The sequence below is a fragment of the Schistocerca serialis genome, chromosome 11 (genome assembly GCF_023864345.2).
Source record: "Schistocerca serialis cubense isolate TAMUIC-IGC-003099 chromosome 11, iqSchSeri2.2, whole genome shotgun sequence".
Lineage (NCBI taxonomy): Eukaryota > Metazoa > Arthropoda > Insecta > Orthoptera > Acrididae > Schistocerca > Schistocerca serialis.
In genome coordinates this window covers 127,671,409-127,690,669 of record NC_064648.1, presented here as the reverse complement: position 1 = coordinate 127,690,669, position 19,261 = coordinate 127,671,409, and positions in this window count along the sequence as shown.

Genomic DNA, 19,261 nt, shown 5'->3' with positions numbered 1-19,261 from the left:
GGGCGGGGGTAGTAGTGGGATCTGTTGAGGGTGTGGAGGCTGGACGAAGGGTGTAGAGGTGTGGGTAGACAGCAGGGAAGGAGATGGGGGGATGGGTAAGTGGGGGAAGGGGAGGGGAGGTGGAAGGAGGGAGGCCAGGGGTGGCAGTCCAGGAAGTGACTGTGGGAGAGGGGGAGGGGGAGGTGACAGTGGAGATGGGAAGACTCATTGCAGACCAATGGCGACGGACAGACGGACGGGCAGCAGGCGGCGGCGGCGGCGGCGGCGGCGGCGGCAGCAGCGGTTATGGCGACGGCGATGGACAGCGAGCAGGCAGGCGGACGGACGAACAGCTACAGCAGCAAGCGGCGGGTGGGCGGGCAGACAGACAGACAGACACAATCTTCGAAGACGGAGATTCCACCCTGAGAGTAGCCCAGGCTTTGCAATCTGACGCTTTCGAAGGAGGGGATCCAACCCTCGAGATGCTGTTCTTCTGTCAATTTAACACTTTTCCTCTTCCTTTTCACATTGGAAGGTCCAGGTGTCGGTTCATTAGCCGCCATTACGAACAATATACGTTCAATAACTGACCATACAAAACAAAAGTTTACACGCTTTGATGCTAGCTTAGACGCTGCAACTAGACTGGGTAATCCGACAGTGAGCGCAGACGCTTATAAGCGTCAGCCGCAGCGAAAGTGTTAACTGCGCATTTTAGTTGCTACTTGCTACTTCTTCTTGCGATTTGTCACAGAAATCGCAGTTTGACTCGACAGCAAATGGCGTAGTACGAACTTTGGCCAACAGATGACACTGTTAACTGCGCTTTTTAGGTGCTACTTGCGACTTGTCACAGAAATCGCAGTTGGACTCGATATCGGATCGCAGGGAAGACGCGTAGAACGAACTTTGGCCAACAGATGGCACTATTAACTGCACTGGTTAGTTGCTACTTGCGACTTCTAGCTGCGACTTGTCAGTGAAATCGCAGAAAGCACTACGAAATTCGGCCAACAGATGGCTCATGGCGTTGAATGTGAAATGCTACTTGCGACAGCTAATTGTGACTGAAATCGCAATTAGATTCTGTAAAGTTGTTATCGTGATATCTGTGACTTCTCAATCACTGTGATATCTAACAGATACGCGATTTCCTGCCCACCACTAGTAAAACAAAACAAATAGTCCTGTCACGGGAAAAGTCGCGTATAATACACATGCTGCCTCTCGTTTATGTTCTGAAACTATTTTGTTAACCAATTATGGTATATAGAAGCAATACAATGTTACCCTCTGTAAGGAATATTGTAGTTTTGACCGTGAAATGCCTAAAGGAGGTTGCCTATCGGAATGAAGTTTAGAATTACGTAAATACACAACAAGCGAAAGATACTGTTTTAACTGTCCAAACTGCTCAAACGATAAAGAAAATGGTCGCCATTCTAATTAGACATAGAAATGTCTAACTTCTCTTTTCAAAGAATAAGATATACGCAACTTTATTGGAAAGAGACAACCTATACTTTTCTGGTGCGGAAGTGCAATGAACCCAGCCACAAGCAAAAACAAAAATGTTATAGTGGGTAAAAGCACTAGCAGAAAGAGATTCACGTTCTCACAAACACATAGGACACTGTTACAGTCATCAACACTGAATACTTTGTCAAAACTGAATAACTTCATCAACACTATAATGCAAGTCACTGTTAAACTGGAAATTGGGCATGGGCCTAGTCTTACTTCATCAGATATTTTCTGCACAGTACAAATTTAAATAAAAATCTCACTTGCATAAATATTCACACTATTTTTTAAAGTCAAAGAAGTAATTGTATTCATAGTAACTTTACCTTCAGTGAGTGGGTGCTCATAAACAGATATTACACTTTTTAGAAAACAATGTGCACGGAACTCAACATAAATATTAAGAGTAGTTAGAACTTTTTATAATCAAGTAACTTTGTGCATTCAAGCAACTTTCAATTGTGGGGTGGGCAGGGGGGGGCCTTAATCTTGACCACTGTTGTAAAGCAAACTAACACGCTTTCAGGAACAAGCTAAGAATTCCAACGTACATAAACAGTTATTAATAAATTGACTTACCTTGTATGCATTTTTAATAGATTTTACAGTCAATACATTCACTAGGTATTGCTTTCCAAACGAATCATTAAGATCATTTACTTTAAACTGACTTCAAAATGGATTGTTGTCTATTAGTTACCATCATAGTTCTTTATTTTTCAAATCAATGATTAAATAAATAATTTTGAAAGTCCGCAAAATTTTAAATTGAACTGTTTCAAACTCTGGGAGGCTTTCACAAAGCTACACTTACTACCTCCCTCAATTTTGCTAAATCCACAGCACTTTTAACTACTCTTTCTCACTTAATATCAAACAACATTAATTAAATAGCTGTTATGCTTTGAGACTTTCATTTTTCTACAACAAGGACACTCAGTAATCTAAGTTAAAATGGAGGGAACCTGAAAAGTGTTGTGATAAGGAAAAAATCAAGTTAGATACATAAATTCAGGTATGAGTTACCTTATATGTGAGCACACTGTAAGTGCTGATCCATCACTTTACAAATCTGTAATTCTCCCTCTCCGTTGCAGTGACTGCTCAATACTGATGGCGAGTACATGATAGTAGATGGACTTGCACTTGTAACTGATGTGCTCTGTCATATTTTTGTTGGCAAATTTCCTCAGATTTTAAGGTTATTTCCAGTAACAGAGCATAATAATCCCTCAATCCACCGGAGGCTTTAGCATTGTATGGACAACCACAAGAAGCCTCATTCGGCACCAGCACAATGCACTTCTCAATCATTAGCTGCCAATGGTTTGGTCGCTAGCCTCCGACTAACTCCTTCGTCCACCTTTTCATTGACGCCAACCACATTTTGCACACGCTGTAAGTTTCCATTCCAGAGGGGAACCACAACACCTTTTTTACATATAAAAAAATAAGAACCCTAAGTGAGGATCAGCAAATACAGAGTAGTAAACAACCATTTCAAATAAAACATATCATTTGCACGAATTAGTAAGTTATGAAAATGTTGTTTAGCAAATTTCCAGTTATATATAATAATTTTTGTTTCCCTCCAAGTGAAGCAAAGAATTTAACCAATTAAGATAAAACATTTCATACAATCTAAAAGACATTAAAGTTTTTAACCGAGGAAAGAGTATGCACTTTTATACAGTACCGAATTAATCATACAATAATTACAGAAATTCAACAATGGAATGTTGAACGAAACAGAAAGCAAAATTAATCGGCATAGCCTTTGAGCTATGGTGTTACAACTGACTCGAGCAAACTGAAAGATTGGTATGGTTGTTTGTTTGCTTTGAGCAACTTGCTTATGCGTTTGGTATTTTACATCAGGTAATTTTGTCTCTATTGTATCTTTAACTAGAGGTGAATTGAGAACTCTAGCAGCCAGGGCCATGGCCGAAAGGTTTTCATTGCAGCAGTTGAGGGAGTTAGTGATCAGTGAAACATTGACCACGGGAGTTCGTAAACAGCTCAAGTGTCACTATCATTGGCGGATGCAGCAAAATAGGGAGGAGTTGCATCAGTACGTGGACAGAGTTTGGCCTTGTTTGTCGACTAGGCAGAACGGGAGTTAGTTTCAATTGTCCTGAGGGGAATGTGAGTGGTGGGTAAGCCGCATTTTGTTTTTCATGGTCGTCCCTCCACTTGGGAAGACCTTCGTGCCACCATTGTAGCTATATCTGTATTGCCACTCTCGGACGATAGACAGTGCGAAGTTAAAGTTCAGTCTGTGGGTACCACTTAGGTCAACTCCAGATTACCAACATCAGCGCCGGCCGGAGTGGCCGAGCGGTTCTAGGCGCTACAGTGTGGAACGGCGCAACCACTACAGTCGCAGGTTTGAATCCTGAATCCTGCCTTGGGCATGGATGTGTGTGATGTCCTTAGGTTAGTTAGGTTTAAGTAGTTCTAAGTTCTAGGGGACTGATGACCTCAGAAGTTAAGTCCAATAGTGCTCAGAGCCATTTGAATCAACATCAACTGAGTCTGCTAAAGGGGAATCGCAGCATTGTTTTAGGTGCAGTTGAACAGGGCATTTAGTTCATAGATGCGTTCAGCTGCAGACACCCGGAGTCAATAAACACACCCGGCTGTGCAGCGACAGTGTTGTCGAGCCTTTAGACCCTGGTGTGCCCATGTCGCTGCTCAATCATCACTCCCACTGCCTTATATTTGTTCTCTAGTTGGTGGCGAACCGATTTGTGCCCTTTTGGATTCTGGTAGCTCCTTTTCATTGTTGAGCTTGGAATGGTTTCTTTAATTTGGTCATCTTGCGAGACTTAGGCCGGTCCCCTCTTCGGGGCAGAGATGTTGGGTTGCCAAGGGGCAGGCGTTGCCTCTTCATCGTTGGGTCTGAGGGAATATCTCGGTTAGGGATTTCTCGTGGCCCTTGTCTGCTAGTCGATTTGATTTTGGGATGTGATATTATTGGTAAAACTGGTCTTGTCTTGCATTATTTGGGGTACACCTTTTTCTTTAAGTTTGCTTCTGGTCAGAAATTTGGGTTCTGTGAGTGTACTAAAGGTAAGGTGCATCGAGATGTGGGAATGCTGGCTGTTGATGGTAAGATTAGCGAGTTTGATCTCACCCATCTTTCTTCCCAGGAGGCTTCTGAACTAGGGGGCTTGCTGGAGAGGTTCCCAGAGCTTTTCTGTGATAGACTGGGAGTCACTTATGTTCTTGACCACCATATTCATCTGTCTGACCATATTCCTGTCAGGCATCCCCCATGTAGTCTTTCACTGGCTAAGATGAAGATACTAAGGGGAAAGATCTGCAAAATGGTTGAGCAGGTAGTTATTAGGCCTTCTACATCCGCTTATGCCTCCCTATATTCCTTGTCCCCAAGGATCAGGGGCGGGACTTTCGGCCTGTTGTTGACTACCGTCGCCTAAATAAGAAGGTTGTACTCGAATCGGTTCCTTTACCTGATCTTCCTAACTATTTTACTTGGTTTGCCAGTGCTAATTGGTTTACTGTGCTCGACGTGAATCAAGCCTATTATCAGATTCCCTTAGCCGAAGAATGTAATCACGTTACAGTATTCTGTACTGATTGGAGTCTGTTTGAATTTAATAGGGTCCCCATTGGTTTGGCTACTGGCACAGCCACCATCACTCGTTTGCTGGATAGTATTCTTGGAGACTTGTAATTAGTCTGTGTTTACAATTACCTGGACGATTTTGTGATTTATAGTCGTTCGTTTTAGGAGCATTTGGAACATATCCAGCAAGTTTTTGCTAGGTTCCAGGGGGCCGGTTTGACTGTTAAACCCAGTAAAGTGACATTAGCCAGGCATCAGGTATCCTTCTTAGGTCACCTAGTATCAGACAAGAGTTATTCGCATTGATCAGGAGCAGACTAAGGCGTTGAGAGCCCATCCGCCGTCCACTGATAAGGGAGTGATTGCCAAGTTCATAGGGGTGGCAAATTATTTCAGGCGTTTTGTCCTAAATTTTGCTCAGTTTGCGGCTCCTTTAAATGAAGTGTGCCGAAAAGGGGTGCGTTTTGAGTGGGGACCTGCTCAAGAGGCCACGTTTGAGCACGTTAAAGCGGTTATAGGCAATCCCCCAGTTCTCGGAGTGCCCGATTGTAATAAGAAATTTATTTTCCAAACTGATGCATCTAATGCGGGAATTTCGGCAGTCCTCCTCCATGAGTTCGAGGGTCAAATGCAGCCATGAACCTATGCATCTCGTCGGTTACCAAGCGCCGAGCTTAAATATTCTGTTTACGGATGTGAATCATTGACCATGAAGGCAGCCATTAGCATATGCGTCTCGTCTGTTAACAAGCGCCAAGCTTAAATATTCTGTTTGCGAATGTGAGGCACTCACTGCCTTGTTCGCATTGGATAAGTACCAGTTTTATCTTGAACATAGAGTATGTCAGCTAGAAACTGGCAATCAAGCCTTAAGCTGGGTGCTAGCCAGGCTGTGTAAAACCGGCTGTATCACGAGGTTGGTTAGACGCATTTCGGCATTTCCGTTTGAAGTTAAGCACATTAGGGGTACGGACTGTACTCGCAGACGTCTTCAGCCGTATGTTTACCGAACAACCATCTAGTGAGGGCGCCCAAGAAGCTGCAGAAGGCAATCTACATTGTGTCGTGTTAGGCGGTATTCCTCATTTGTTTAGTGACATTGCCAACCACCAGGATCAGGACCACACTTGGGGACCTGTTAAGAAATGGCTTTTGGCAGGGGAGCGTTTGGATGAATACATTATCAGGAAAGGCATTTTGTGTAAAAGGGTGGGGCGTGCCAAGGAGATTAAGATTACCAGGCACCCTACTACCCGATTTTCCATTATTTTCACAACTCGTTGATTGACGATCATTGAGGAACCCATAAGACCTTGCAGAAGATTAAGGAGCATCTGACTTGCCAGTCTATTGACCGAGACGTTAGAGACATGGTTTCTTGGTGTCAGTTGTGTCCTGTGGCCAAACTGAGTAATGCTCTTCAACAGAGGTTCCTTAGTTCTGATTGTGAATCTTGCCCCACGGACAAACTCTATATTGATTATGTGGGGCCCTTACCTCACACCAAAAGAGGCCATCAATATGTATTAGTTATTACTGACACATTTTCGAGGTTTATCTGGCTTCTTCCAAGCCGTAATGTGACTGTTGACACTGTGAGTACCACATTCTCTTTCTCAGAGCAGTTCATTCTTTAAAACTCACCCAAAAAAATATTTAACATGGGAAAAAATAAATTAGCCTGCCCTAGCAAGTAGTACCACATGTCTCAACAATCAGAACCTTATAAGAGAAATGTATAAGCCTGACCAAGCCAGAGATATACAGGTGTTGGCAATGACAAAGAACATCAGAACATAGTAAAAAAAGACACACTAAAATTAAATAAAAAACTAGGCTGAACACCATGCTGTAGCGGAAATGATCTAATTTTGTTACATGTAAATGTGTAATTCTTAAATAAATAATATAGTTAGTTAAATAATATAGTCAGCTAATTCCAGTACTGGCTGGGTGAAATAACGCGCAGCAATCTCTGTGTGACTGAACACTGGATTAAAAGTACAGAAATAAACTTTTTTGTTCCATATGCTAATTCAGGGACCACAAGTTATATTTCTGAAGCATCTGCTGTGGCATTTCACACTCACAGACTTCTTACTGCATCTATTTACCAAATGCCAGCTACTGATTCACAAGAAAGTTCTCCACTTCAGTTCTAATGACTGCGAAATACAAGCATTACAAAATTTTTATCACTCGAGATATTAAGCTAGAAATAAAAAGTAAACAGAAAAAAATGTTTTTTGCTAAATATGGTAAGCTCAATGAATTTATGTTGCTTAAATTACAAACCAAACAGGATTGAAGCATGGCTTGACAATTAGCAATGTGTAGAAATAAGTAGAATGTGATACCATCAAATTAGGAATATATGACAGTGATGGCATATGGCTCCAATATGGAAAACTGTCTACTGATAATTTCTAGATTTTAACTACATACAGGGTTCTCAATTAAGAGAACACTGAAAGAATGGAAAATGACTTCAAACTAATTGAATGGTCCATTATACTGACCAGTGGGATAGATATTAATAAATGCTTCTTCACATTACTTTCCATCATGAAACATACACTAGGCAGTAATAGACCTCTTGTGTCTATAAGATGCAACACTGACAATACCATAATCACAAACCACAACCCAAAAAATGGAACACACCACAACTCATTAAAATCAGGATCTTTTACTCATGCTGAAGAACATAACCGCTGACAGTTGTAAGAACAAGGAAACCTCTTTAAGCTTATGAGAAATATGGCTACATATTTGAAATCAAAGCAGCAAAAATCAAAGTTAATGAGAAATACATTTTAAATTCTAAAAATAAATGTAAAGCATCCTGGAATGAGGTAAAAAGAGAATCAAACACAGGAAAGGAAGATATTACTATCCAAATTAACTTCAATGAATAATTTTGTGAACTCTGAAAGTTTCCTTGTGTCACAAAGTGATGATACATCTGATGTGGGGGCTTTCCTTTTGCAGTTACAGAGTAAAACAAATAAAATAATCGCTTGGAGTAAATTTACTGCCACAGATCTTCCCAACTCAGAAAACAAGCTGAACAGCTCCAGCACAGAGGACTACCACGGGCACAGCAATTATGTTCTAAAATGTATAATTATGGAAATTAGAAAGCCAGTGCTCCATTTTACACTTTCGGTGCACAAAAACAGTGATAGAGACATACAAGGTAACTATAGACCAATATGAGTTGTCTCTATAATAGCCTATTTAAAATCACAGAGAGCTGCATACATGTATAACTTCAGTTGATGAAGCTATGATATGCTTCAGTTGATGAAGCTATGATAAACATGCTAAAAAGCTAACGGGCCCAAACATCTAAACTGCTAAACACAACGCCTTCATACAATGTAAAATCCAGGGTGGGATGTAACAATATGATAGAAGGAAAGTTGCTACTCACCATATAGCAGAGATGTCAAACACATTATGTGGAAAACGCAGAAGCACATAATGATTTTCTCTTGTTCCATATCAGGCTTCACGTTCATGGAAAGCAAACAACTAAAATGGAACAGGAAATAAAAACACATAAATAAATATTAGTGTTACGATCATAACCCAACAGAAATTGGCGTTTAGTGTCCTGTAACTTCTGTGGATTCAGCAACAACATAGAAAATCGAAATTGCAGTGGCTACGCTTTATGAACGGTGTTTCACTTTAATTTCCCCTTACAGAATTTAAGGTATGTTAGTGGCGGTGATAACAATAATACTAATAATAATACAATACTCTCAAAAGATTAACAAGTAAGTGCCAGGGGATGTGTAAATTTAAGGTTATGGCTCACATTGTTTACTTCATAACTACAGTATAATCGTAAATGTTCTAAATACACTACTGACCATTAAAATTTGCTACACCAAGAAGAAATGCAGATGATAAACAGGTATTCATTGGACAAATATATTATACTAGGACTGACATGTGATTACATTTTCACCCAATTTGGGTGCATAGATCCTGAGAAATCAGTACCCATAACAACCACCCCTGGCCGAAATAACGGCCCTTATACGCCTGGGCATTGAGTCAAACAGAGCTCGGATGGCGTGTACAGGTACAGCTGCCCATGCAGCTTCAACACGATACCACAGTTCATCAAGAGTAATGACTGGCGTATTGTGACGAGCCAGTTGCTTGGCCACCATTGACCAGACGTTTTCATTTGGTGAGAGATCTGGAGAATGCGCTGGCCAGGGCAGCAGTCGAACATTTTCTGTTTCCAGAAAGGCCCATACAGGACCTGCAACATGCAGTCGTGCATTATCCTGCTAAAATGGCTGAAATGTAGGGTGTCGCATGGATCGAATGAAGGGTAGAGCCACGGGTCGTAACACATCTGTAATGTAATGTCCATTCTTCAAAGTGCCGTCAATGTGAACAAGAGGTTAGCGAGACGTGTAACCAATGGCACCCCATACCATCATGCCAGGTGATACGCCAGTATGGTGATGACGAATACATGCTTCCAATGTGCGTTCACCATGAAGTTGTCAAACACGGATGTGACCATCATGATGATGTAAACAGAACCTGGATTCATCTGAAAAAACTATGTTTTGCCATTCATGCACCCAGGTTTGTCATCGAGTACACCATCGCAGGCGCTCCTGTCTGTGATGCAGCGTCAAGGGTAACTGCAGCCATGGTCCCCGAGCTGATAGTCCTGCTGCTGTAAACGTCGTCGAACTGTTCGTGCAGATGGTGGTTGTCTTGCAAACGTCCCCATTTGTTGACTCAGGGATCGAGACGTGGCTGCACGATCTGTTACAGCCATGCAAATAAGATGCCTGTCATCTCGACTGCTAGTGACACAAGGCCGTTGGGATCCAGCACGGCGTTCCGTATTACCCTCTTGAACCCACCGATTCCATATTCTGCTAACAGTCATTGGATCTCGACCAACCCGAGCAGCAATGTCGCGATACAGTAAACCGCAATCGCGATAGGCTACAATCCGACCTTTATCAAAGTCAGAAACGTGATGGTACGCATTTCTGCTCCTTACACGAGGCATCACAACAATGTTTCACCAGGCAATGCCGGTCAACAGCTGATTGTGTATGAGATTTCGGTTGGAAACTTTCCTCATGTCAGCACTTTGTAGGTGTCGCCACCGGGGCCAACCTTGTTTGAATGCTCTGAAAAGCTGATCATTTGCATATCACAGCATCTTCCTGTCAGTTTAATTTCACGTCAGTCGTACGTCATCTTCGTCGTGTAGCAATTTTAATGGCCAGCAGTGTAACTTACCTTTCTTGTTTTGCTAATTGTTAAATTTTCCCTTGGGATAGCCTGTTTCCACTTTTCTAATAATTTTTCTTCCTTTGGAAACGACAAAACTTACACCTTCGGTCCCGTCGGGTACCTTTACACCCGGTTACACAACATCTGTACAGCATTTTACCATCACAAATTCGAACTGTGCATCACATAAATACCGTTAAAAACGTTCTAAAACAGTTACACTGTGCTGCATTCACGTACTCCTATGGTCAGCATATCTGTATACAACTCTTGTTGCTTCCTTCCGTAATGACTACTCTAGGATACCCGTCATGCTGTTCGCAGGGAGCGCTTAGACCTTCTCTCTAGGTAGCGTTGGTCGAACCGTGACCCCGCCACAGGCTGTAGCCGTGTGAGACACAGCGCCTTACATCGTGCCTATTGAGATCCCCGCAGCAGTGAACAGACGTTCACCATCAGTCACGCGCAGAACAGGTGGCGTCAGTGGAGAGAGCTTCTCTTCACCAGAACGAACTAAGGAAGTGACGTCAAAATGACGTAGCCCAGCGTCCGCAAAGTATATTGATATATCGATCGGCAACTACAAATCAAGCGACGTGAAAGTGGCGGGATATTCGTGTGGTTACTGGTTAGTGGTGTAGGGTTATGTCGTAGCAGTATCTCGCAAACTTTTGATGAAGGCACTTCTTCGACTATGCCTACTGACTGTATTGTAGAGGGGGAAGTAGACGTGTTCGAGAGGTTAATGCGGTTATCGTTGAAAGAGGTATGTCTTGATCGAGGGAACGACATCCACGGATTTTGCGTGACAGAAGAGGATGCCGCCCAAGTTCTGAGCAACCTATGGTTCCCTGGCTACACCTATTCAGTTAGAAGAAGTGCGTGTTATCGCCAGTCCCCTTCAGGTGCTGCTAAACGTAAGTGAAAATGTTCCTAATTAGTTTTTATGTACAGATGTATCATAATTACATAGACATATTCCATTTACATCCTTTGGCTGCATGTAATTAGTTATTTGTAGTAAATAACGTCATCCGTAAATCAGATTTGTTCATTTCTGGAGTTAAACGTCTTGCATATTTTCATTGGATTATGGAAGTGTCCGATTCCACCTGTCATCAAAACGGCAGAAATGGCTATCCTAAGCGTCTCCAATATAGCACCTATGATGTCACTACATACAAACGGCAACAAACACGAAAATACATATAAATAAGACAATAACATCTCCATACAACAATACAATAAAGTAACGGGACAACCACGGGAAATTGGTGGCTTTAGGGAGGGGACCAGCTAAATATAACAGTAAAAAATAAACGTACCACGATCCCAAAATACACAAAATGAAAAAAAAGTACAAAAATTTACGGGAATCGGACATTTCCCTTGACCTATATAGGTCAACCGCAGCTGACGATACCAAAACGCTAACGTCTACAGCAAAAACTACGAAAATTGGAATCAGTCATTTCCCTTATAGGTCAACCACAACTACTGATACGAAAAAAACAACACCTACAACTACGAAAAACAAAACCAATACCACAACGCCTCAAAAATTCAAAAGTCAAACTTCCCTATGTAAATTAAAACACATTCACTACGAGAGAGAGAGAGAGAGACGTCACACACCACAACACCCTTACGTCATCAGTCAAATCAGACGGGTGGAATCGGATGCTTCCGTTGCCTCATTTTCATTCTGTGAACACACTACACTTTTCATTCTCACACTACGTACTGTTCAGTCAGCTGAATTGATCATAGTATGATGGGGAAGGCAGCAACCCTGTAGCACACACGAAACAATCGCCAAATAACAGTAATGGCTATTTAGCTAAAGATATAAATTTGCTTTTTGGACTGGGTCACTAAGAATGAAATTTCAAAAAGGACTATCATTGTCAAAGTTTATAGAATGTACAAATAGAATTTGTTAGTGTAGTGTGAAGGAAACAATTAGTTTTCTCCATACACATGAGAATGAGAAATGTGGGAGAACAAAACATGCACACATTAACAGACTGCCAGAATGCAGTGAACAAAGGGCATGTGGGAATGGAAGAAATGAAAGAATTTGATTTTGGAAACATTTAAGCCATGCAGGGATTAAAATGTAGCTTTAGAGTAGACACTGAAACACTTTTTTTCATTGAGTATTGTAACAACAGCACTCACGAACCGCCAATCTTCCTGCCTCTACTCTGGCAAGGTTCCTTACACTGTATCCTAAACCTCATTGACTACAGGTGACTCTGTACTGTGTATCTGTTGGTCATTTGGTACATAGTTCCTGAACAGTTAAAACAGCTAAATTTACAAAACTATCTACCCATTAGTGTGTGAAAATACTGCAACTAAGTACTGACATCACTTCCATGCTGATTGCTTCAGTGGTCAAAGACAACTACTTGTGTCCAATAGTAAACTATATCCATCCATGTATGAATAAACTGATCTTGATTGTGCTAGATGACCTGTTGTGACAAGGTAATTGGTTTTTCAAGATGCTATTATTCATATTTTACATAGGCCTGCTACATAGTAGTTTCCATGTACATCAGTGGCCTACCACGGTTTCATGTATGTGCAATCACATGATTGTAGATTTAATTAAAATTATACTTTTACCAGACGAGACAGGCTTCTACCATAGCCATACAAGAGCAAACATACAGATATAGTTTTTTTTGCCCTGTTTTATGTGTAGAAAGCCTCGTAAAAAAAGTGTGTACTCTTGGCCCATTATATCACAGTAAAAAGGAGATCCCTGTTGCAAATCATCTGATAAGTAAAATAAAGCTCTAAGTAGCAATTATACATGGTGTTTATAAATGAATATAGGAGTTTTAATGCTTTATAATATTTATTACATTAAACTTACAGTTATAGATGAGATGCCGAATGAAAGAGCAACTCAAACAGCTTTACCAAGAACCTTATAAATTTTCACTGACATAGCGATGTACGTGGTTGGTAGAACATCTCTGTACCCAAGCACTGGATAGGCTGCAAGGGGGCCAATGACAGGGCTCTCTTTTCATGGCCTCCATGTTCACCTGACCTAACGCCATGCGATTTTTTTCCTTTGGGGCTACATCAAGGATCGTGTGTACATGCGTCAGCTACCAGCAGACCTCCCTGAATTAAGAAACCGGATTTAAGCAGCTGTTGCTACAATCACTGAAGACACACTTGTCAATGTTTGGGAAGAACTCGGCTACAGACTTGATGTGTGCTGTGTGACAAATGGTGCTCACATTGAACATTTATAAGGTTCTTGGTAAAACTGTTTGAGTTGCTCTTTCATTTGACATATCACTTATAACTGTAAGTTTAATATAATAAATGTTATAAATGTATATTCATTTATAAACACTCTCTATATATTTTCAACCAAAAAGCAATAGTTACAGGAAAGGACATATTAAATTTTGTTCATAAAGGTGGACCATGTTAACCCAAAAAGAAGAGAAAAGTGATGATGGATACACCAAAGAAAGAAAGACTGTCCAGCAACACTGGATGTAAGTGTGTCAGGTATTCCCAGATTATGCAATAAAGTCTCCAACAGACCAAAAAAAAAAAAAAAAGGGAGTATCCAATTGAACAATGTGTGTGGATATATAAGCCTGATCAGTTACATGTATTTTATTCGACTAGCCCTTGTATATAAATATTTGTAATTCATTGTCAAATTTGTATTGAGTTAAAGGTTATTGAGAAATTGAAACAAGACTTGGAGTCAACACACACACCAAAAAGCTATCTGCAGTATTATGTGGCTGCCTCCCCAGCAAGTTGCCATAATCATGGCATTGAATGTGTGAAAGCAATTGGACACATACACCCTTCGCTTTCAAAAGAGATCAGGGGTATGGTTGCAAAGGGGACATAATCAGTTTGGATTATTAAGTTAGAACTGGAAAGAGTTGTGGCCAACAGTTTCACTGGGGAGAACAGACAAGATCAGATGAACATAATGTTTTACACAACAGATAGTACAATTTGTAGCCATATGTATTGGGCTCTGTTTGATTTGAAGAAAACTGTTATTGACCAAGTAGCATTAAGAAATCAAATTGATGTGTAGGACAAGGAATTGAAGGATGAGAGCCTTTTTTTCAGACTGTTTTCAGATGACAATGAAATGTGCAGCCATTCCTCTTTTGTTACCAGCACAAGTGGCAAAGAGAACTTTTGAAAAAGTACGGTGGGGTATGTTTGCTTGATGCAACATGCAAGGTAACGAAGTATGACATTCCATTATTTTTCTTTGTAGTGAAAGCTAATGTATGCTGTTTAGTAGTTGGGATATTCTTCATTCAAGTAGAAAACACAGCACCAATTAAAGAGGCTCTAGAAATTTTCAAGACATGGAGCCCAGATTGGAATCCAGTTTCATGGGTTACAGATTTCTCTGAGCCTGAGATATAGGCAATTGATGGAATATTTCCAATGCCAAGGGTTTATCTTTGTTTATTTCATCAAAAGCAAGCCTGTCACCAGTGGCTTAGCAAAAAGAACAATTTCGACGGACCAGGAGATAGTGAGCAAATTCTGAAGCTGTGGGAAGAAACTGCTGTTCACCATCTGAATAACAATATTTAACTGCAAAACAAAAACTTCAATCTCATGAATTATTAACTAGAATTTCTGGTGCACTTGATTATTTTAATAAGCAATGGCTTTCCATATCTGAAAGGTGGGTGTAGACCTGCGAGGACAAGGAGAATTTCTTCACCAATATAACTACTAATAAATTAATGGTGTTGAATCGGTAAATAAAAGAGTGAAACATTTTTTTCTTAGACATTCAACGGATAAAACATTGACAGGTAATGTTGAAGTTTTAATGAATGATTTCCTCCCTAGCCTGTTTAAAAAATATTGTCTGAAGAATTCAGCTGTCAAATCTTACAACAGAGAGATTCCTCATTTCTTACTTAACAAGTCACAGGAATTTGTGAATCACATAATGAAAAGATATTCTTCAGCACAAACTGAATTTTTGCTAAGCCACCATTGGCATGTATGCTTTCCATGAAATAAACGAAGATTAACCCTTGACATTGTAAATGTTCCTTCAGTTGTCCGTATCTCAGGCTCGGAAAGATCTGTAACTGGAAATTTTGTATTTGTGGGGATCCCAGCTTTCAGATACTAAATAAATGTAAACATGGTCCGTAGTAGGCTGTAATACAATGTTTGTTTGATCGTGTGATTAACAAATTTTGACTGTCATTGTGCAGTACATGAGTAATATCTGTATTTCATGTCATTTTCAGATCATTTAATTAGAAGTAAAAATTACCCATATTCTATCATTTCACATAAGGATGCACACTACAGTGATGCCTTTTAAAATCGTATTCTGAACTTTGCTCAATATGCAACATAACTGTTTCAAATGTGCTTGACGATGCTTAGTCGAAATTAGCTGACCAGACAATTAAACATTGCATTACAGGCTACTATGGACCATGTTTATGTTTATTAACCTTGAAAATTTCTAGAGCCTCTTTAACTGATCTACTGTTTTCTACTTGAATGAAGAATATGCCAACTACTAAACAGCATACATTAGCTTTCACTACTAAGAAAAATAATGGAATGTCATACTTCATTGTCTTGTATGTTGCAGCAAGCAAACATACCCTACCATACTTTTTCAAAAGTTCCGTTTGCCACCTGTGCTGGTAACAAAAAGCAATGGATGCACTTTTTCGTTGTCACCTGAAAATGATCTGAAAAAAATCTCTCAACCTTCGATTTCTTTTCCCAGTTATTAATTTGATTCTTGAATGCAACTTGGTCAATAACAGTTTTCTTTAACTCAGATAGTACAATTTATGACCATACATATCAGGCTCTTCAGTTGCGTAAAACATTTTCATCTGATCTAGTCTGTCTTTTCAGCAACTCTAAAGTGCACAAACCCTGAAAGTGTTAACCAATAAACTTTAGTTATGTTTTATTTGCAGCAAGTGTGTGTCTTTCTGTATTGCATCCTGGCCGCTCACTGACTTCCTTACAACAAATAAGCTCTGCACACATGGGTGCAAGTTGTTTAATGTGTGTGATGAAACAATATTTGAGAAAAGGTTTTTCATTTAGAAAACAGTAATCAAGTCAAAACACTTATGTGCATTGCTCATTTAGGCTTTGCTATAATTTTTTGTGTAGTCAGAATACACATGCTGATTTTTGTTATGCCCCAATGGAATGAAGAAATTCAATTATGTAATTATCATTTCCTTTGGTGATGGTCGAGCGGTTCTAGGCGCTCAGTCTGGAACCGTGCGACTGCTACGGTCACAGTTTCGAATCCTGCCCCGGGTATGGATGTTTGTGATGTCATTAGGTTGGTTAGGTTTTAGTAGTTCTAACTTCTGGGGGACTGATGACCACAGATGTTAAGTCCCATAGTGCTCAGAGCCACAAAATTATTCGCTACAAATAGTAGTGGGGTTAGTACTTGAAAAGGAAACTGATGTCTGAAAAATAATGAAAACTCCTTTGGGAACAGAGCAGACAAGCCCAGCCCCATGAAATTCTGTCCTCTCGTACCCTGGCCATTAACTGTCTTGATCTGCATCCCTTCCTCCATGCTGTTCTGTAAAAGTATAGTTAGGAGCTTTGTCCATACTGGTTTTTGGTTCTGTCATCTCCTCTATAAATAAGCAAATATGCTCAAAGGGTGAGGATAGAGTATTCTGTGCACCCAATGTTTACTCTTACCATTAATCTCAGCACAGGGCCTACCAGTCTGTCTTGCTAACAGTTGTCAAACATAATTTTAATCACAATAAATAAAATGGAGAATGATTGACACCAGACTGAACTGGACATTTGCTATTCTACTACATTTGTAGAGGAGACCAAGCTCTGTGACTTTTGCTTTGCATCTCACTTTCATGCCACAAAGTTGACTGATTTTATGCCACCAAAGAAAGAGGTTGTCAGAGTCCCAGCATAAAATAGTCACAAGTGTGGCTAAAACTGTTGCAAATAACCTTTATAAGACTGAGAGAACAGCAATGAACAACACGTACTAAATTCTGTGCGGGTGCATAGAAGAATCAATACTAAAACAATGTTGTCACTCTATTAAAAAAGTTTCCAATATCAGTATCTGAATGCAAACAAATGAAACACATTTGTGGCTGTGTAACTGACATACTTGTATGGGCTACCCAGCTACTTTTCAAAGAAGCTAACTACTTGGCAATATGCATTCAGTATTGGCATATAAGAATACATTCCAAACAGAGATGAGCGCTTTCTATATGATACAGTACACAAAGAAATAAATTCACTGATGCACTTTTTTCAAACAATACAAATTGTTGCTGTTTACAAAATCCACCCCAACCCTAAGGGTAAAAAAGGTTCAGAAGCAGCATATACTATGCCAACAAACAGCCAGTCAAATCACACAGTTACCGCAATATTTAGTTTGTGAATTATGTTTAATCACCTACTACCACTCAGAAGATAGCAATATATTATTTTCACTTTTTATTAACACATTATTGCAAACTATTTGCACAGTTCAGTATGTATGAAGCCATGATTATGAGTGCAGCTGGAGACTGTACATTGCTCTTGAGGAAAACAGTAAAACAATACATACATTTTCAGAAGAAATAGCATTCACATGACAGTACAGGTAATTGTTTCATAATTTATTTACATTTCTTTTTCAATAGTCATCTGAACATCCACGTTCAATTCTGAAATTGCGGATAAAGCGTGGGAATGAATGTTCTAAATGCTGTGCTGACACGAGTCATTTCATACATACAGCAGGAAATACAGAGAAAGAACTCTTTGAGTCTGTGTCAGACTTTGGTGAATACATTGCAACAAACCAGTTAACGCGTTTTTCGATTCAATATGCATTTTTCTGGAGAAGGTCTGTTGATATGGCACTTCATTAGTCAACTAGGGAAAGCACGTAAAATTTGGCAAATATACACTCCTGGAAATGGAAAAAAGAACACATTGACACCGGTGTGTCAGACCCACCATACTTGCTCCGGACACTGCGAGAGGGCTGTACAAGCAATGATCACACGCACGGCACAGCGTACACACCAGGAACCGCGGTGTTGGCCGTCGAATGGCGCTAGCTGCGCAGCATTTGTGCACCGCCGCCGTCAGTGTCAGCCAGTTTGCCGTTGCATACGGAGCTCCATCGCAGTCTTTAACACTGGTAGCATGCCGCGACAGCGTGGACGTGAACCGTATGTGCAGTTGACGGACTTTGAGCGAGGGCGTATAGTGGGCATGCGGGAGGCCGGGTGGACGTACCGCCGAATTGCTCAACACGTGGGGCGTGAGGTCTCCACAGTACATCGATGTTGTCGCCAGTGGTCGGCGGAAGGTGCACGTGCCCGTCGACCTGGGACCGGACCGCAGCGACGCACGGATGCACGCCAAGACCGTAGGATCCTACGCAGTGCCGTAGGGGACCGCACCGCCACTTCCCAGCAAATTAGGGACACTGTTGCTCCTGGGGTATCGGCGAGGACCATTCGCAAGCGTCTCCATGAAGCTGGGCTACGGTCCCGCACACCGTTATACCGTCTTCCGCTCACGCCCCAACATCGTGCAGCCCGCCTCCAGTGGTGTCGTGACAGGCGTGAATGGAGGGACGAATGGAGACGTGTCGTCTTCAGCGATGAGAGTCGCTTCTGCCTTGGTGCCAATGATGGTCGTATGCGTGTTTGGCGCCGTGCAGGTGAGCGCCACAATCAGGACTGCATACGACCGAGGCACACAGGGCCAACACCCGGCATCATGGTGTGGGGAGCGATCTCCTACACTGGCCGTACACCACTGGTGATCGTCGAGGGGACACTGAATAGT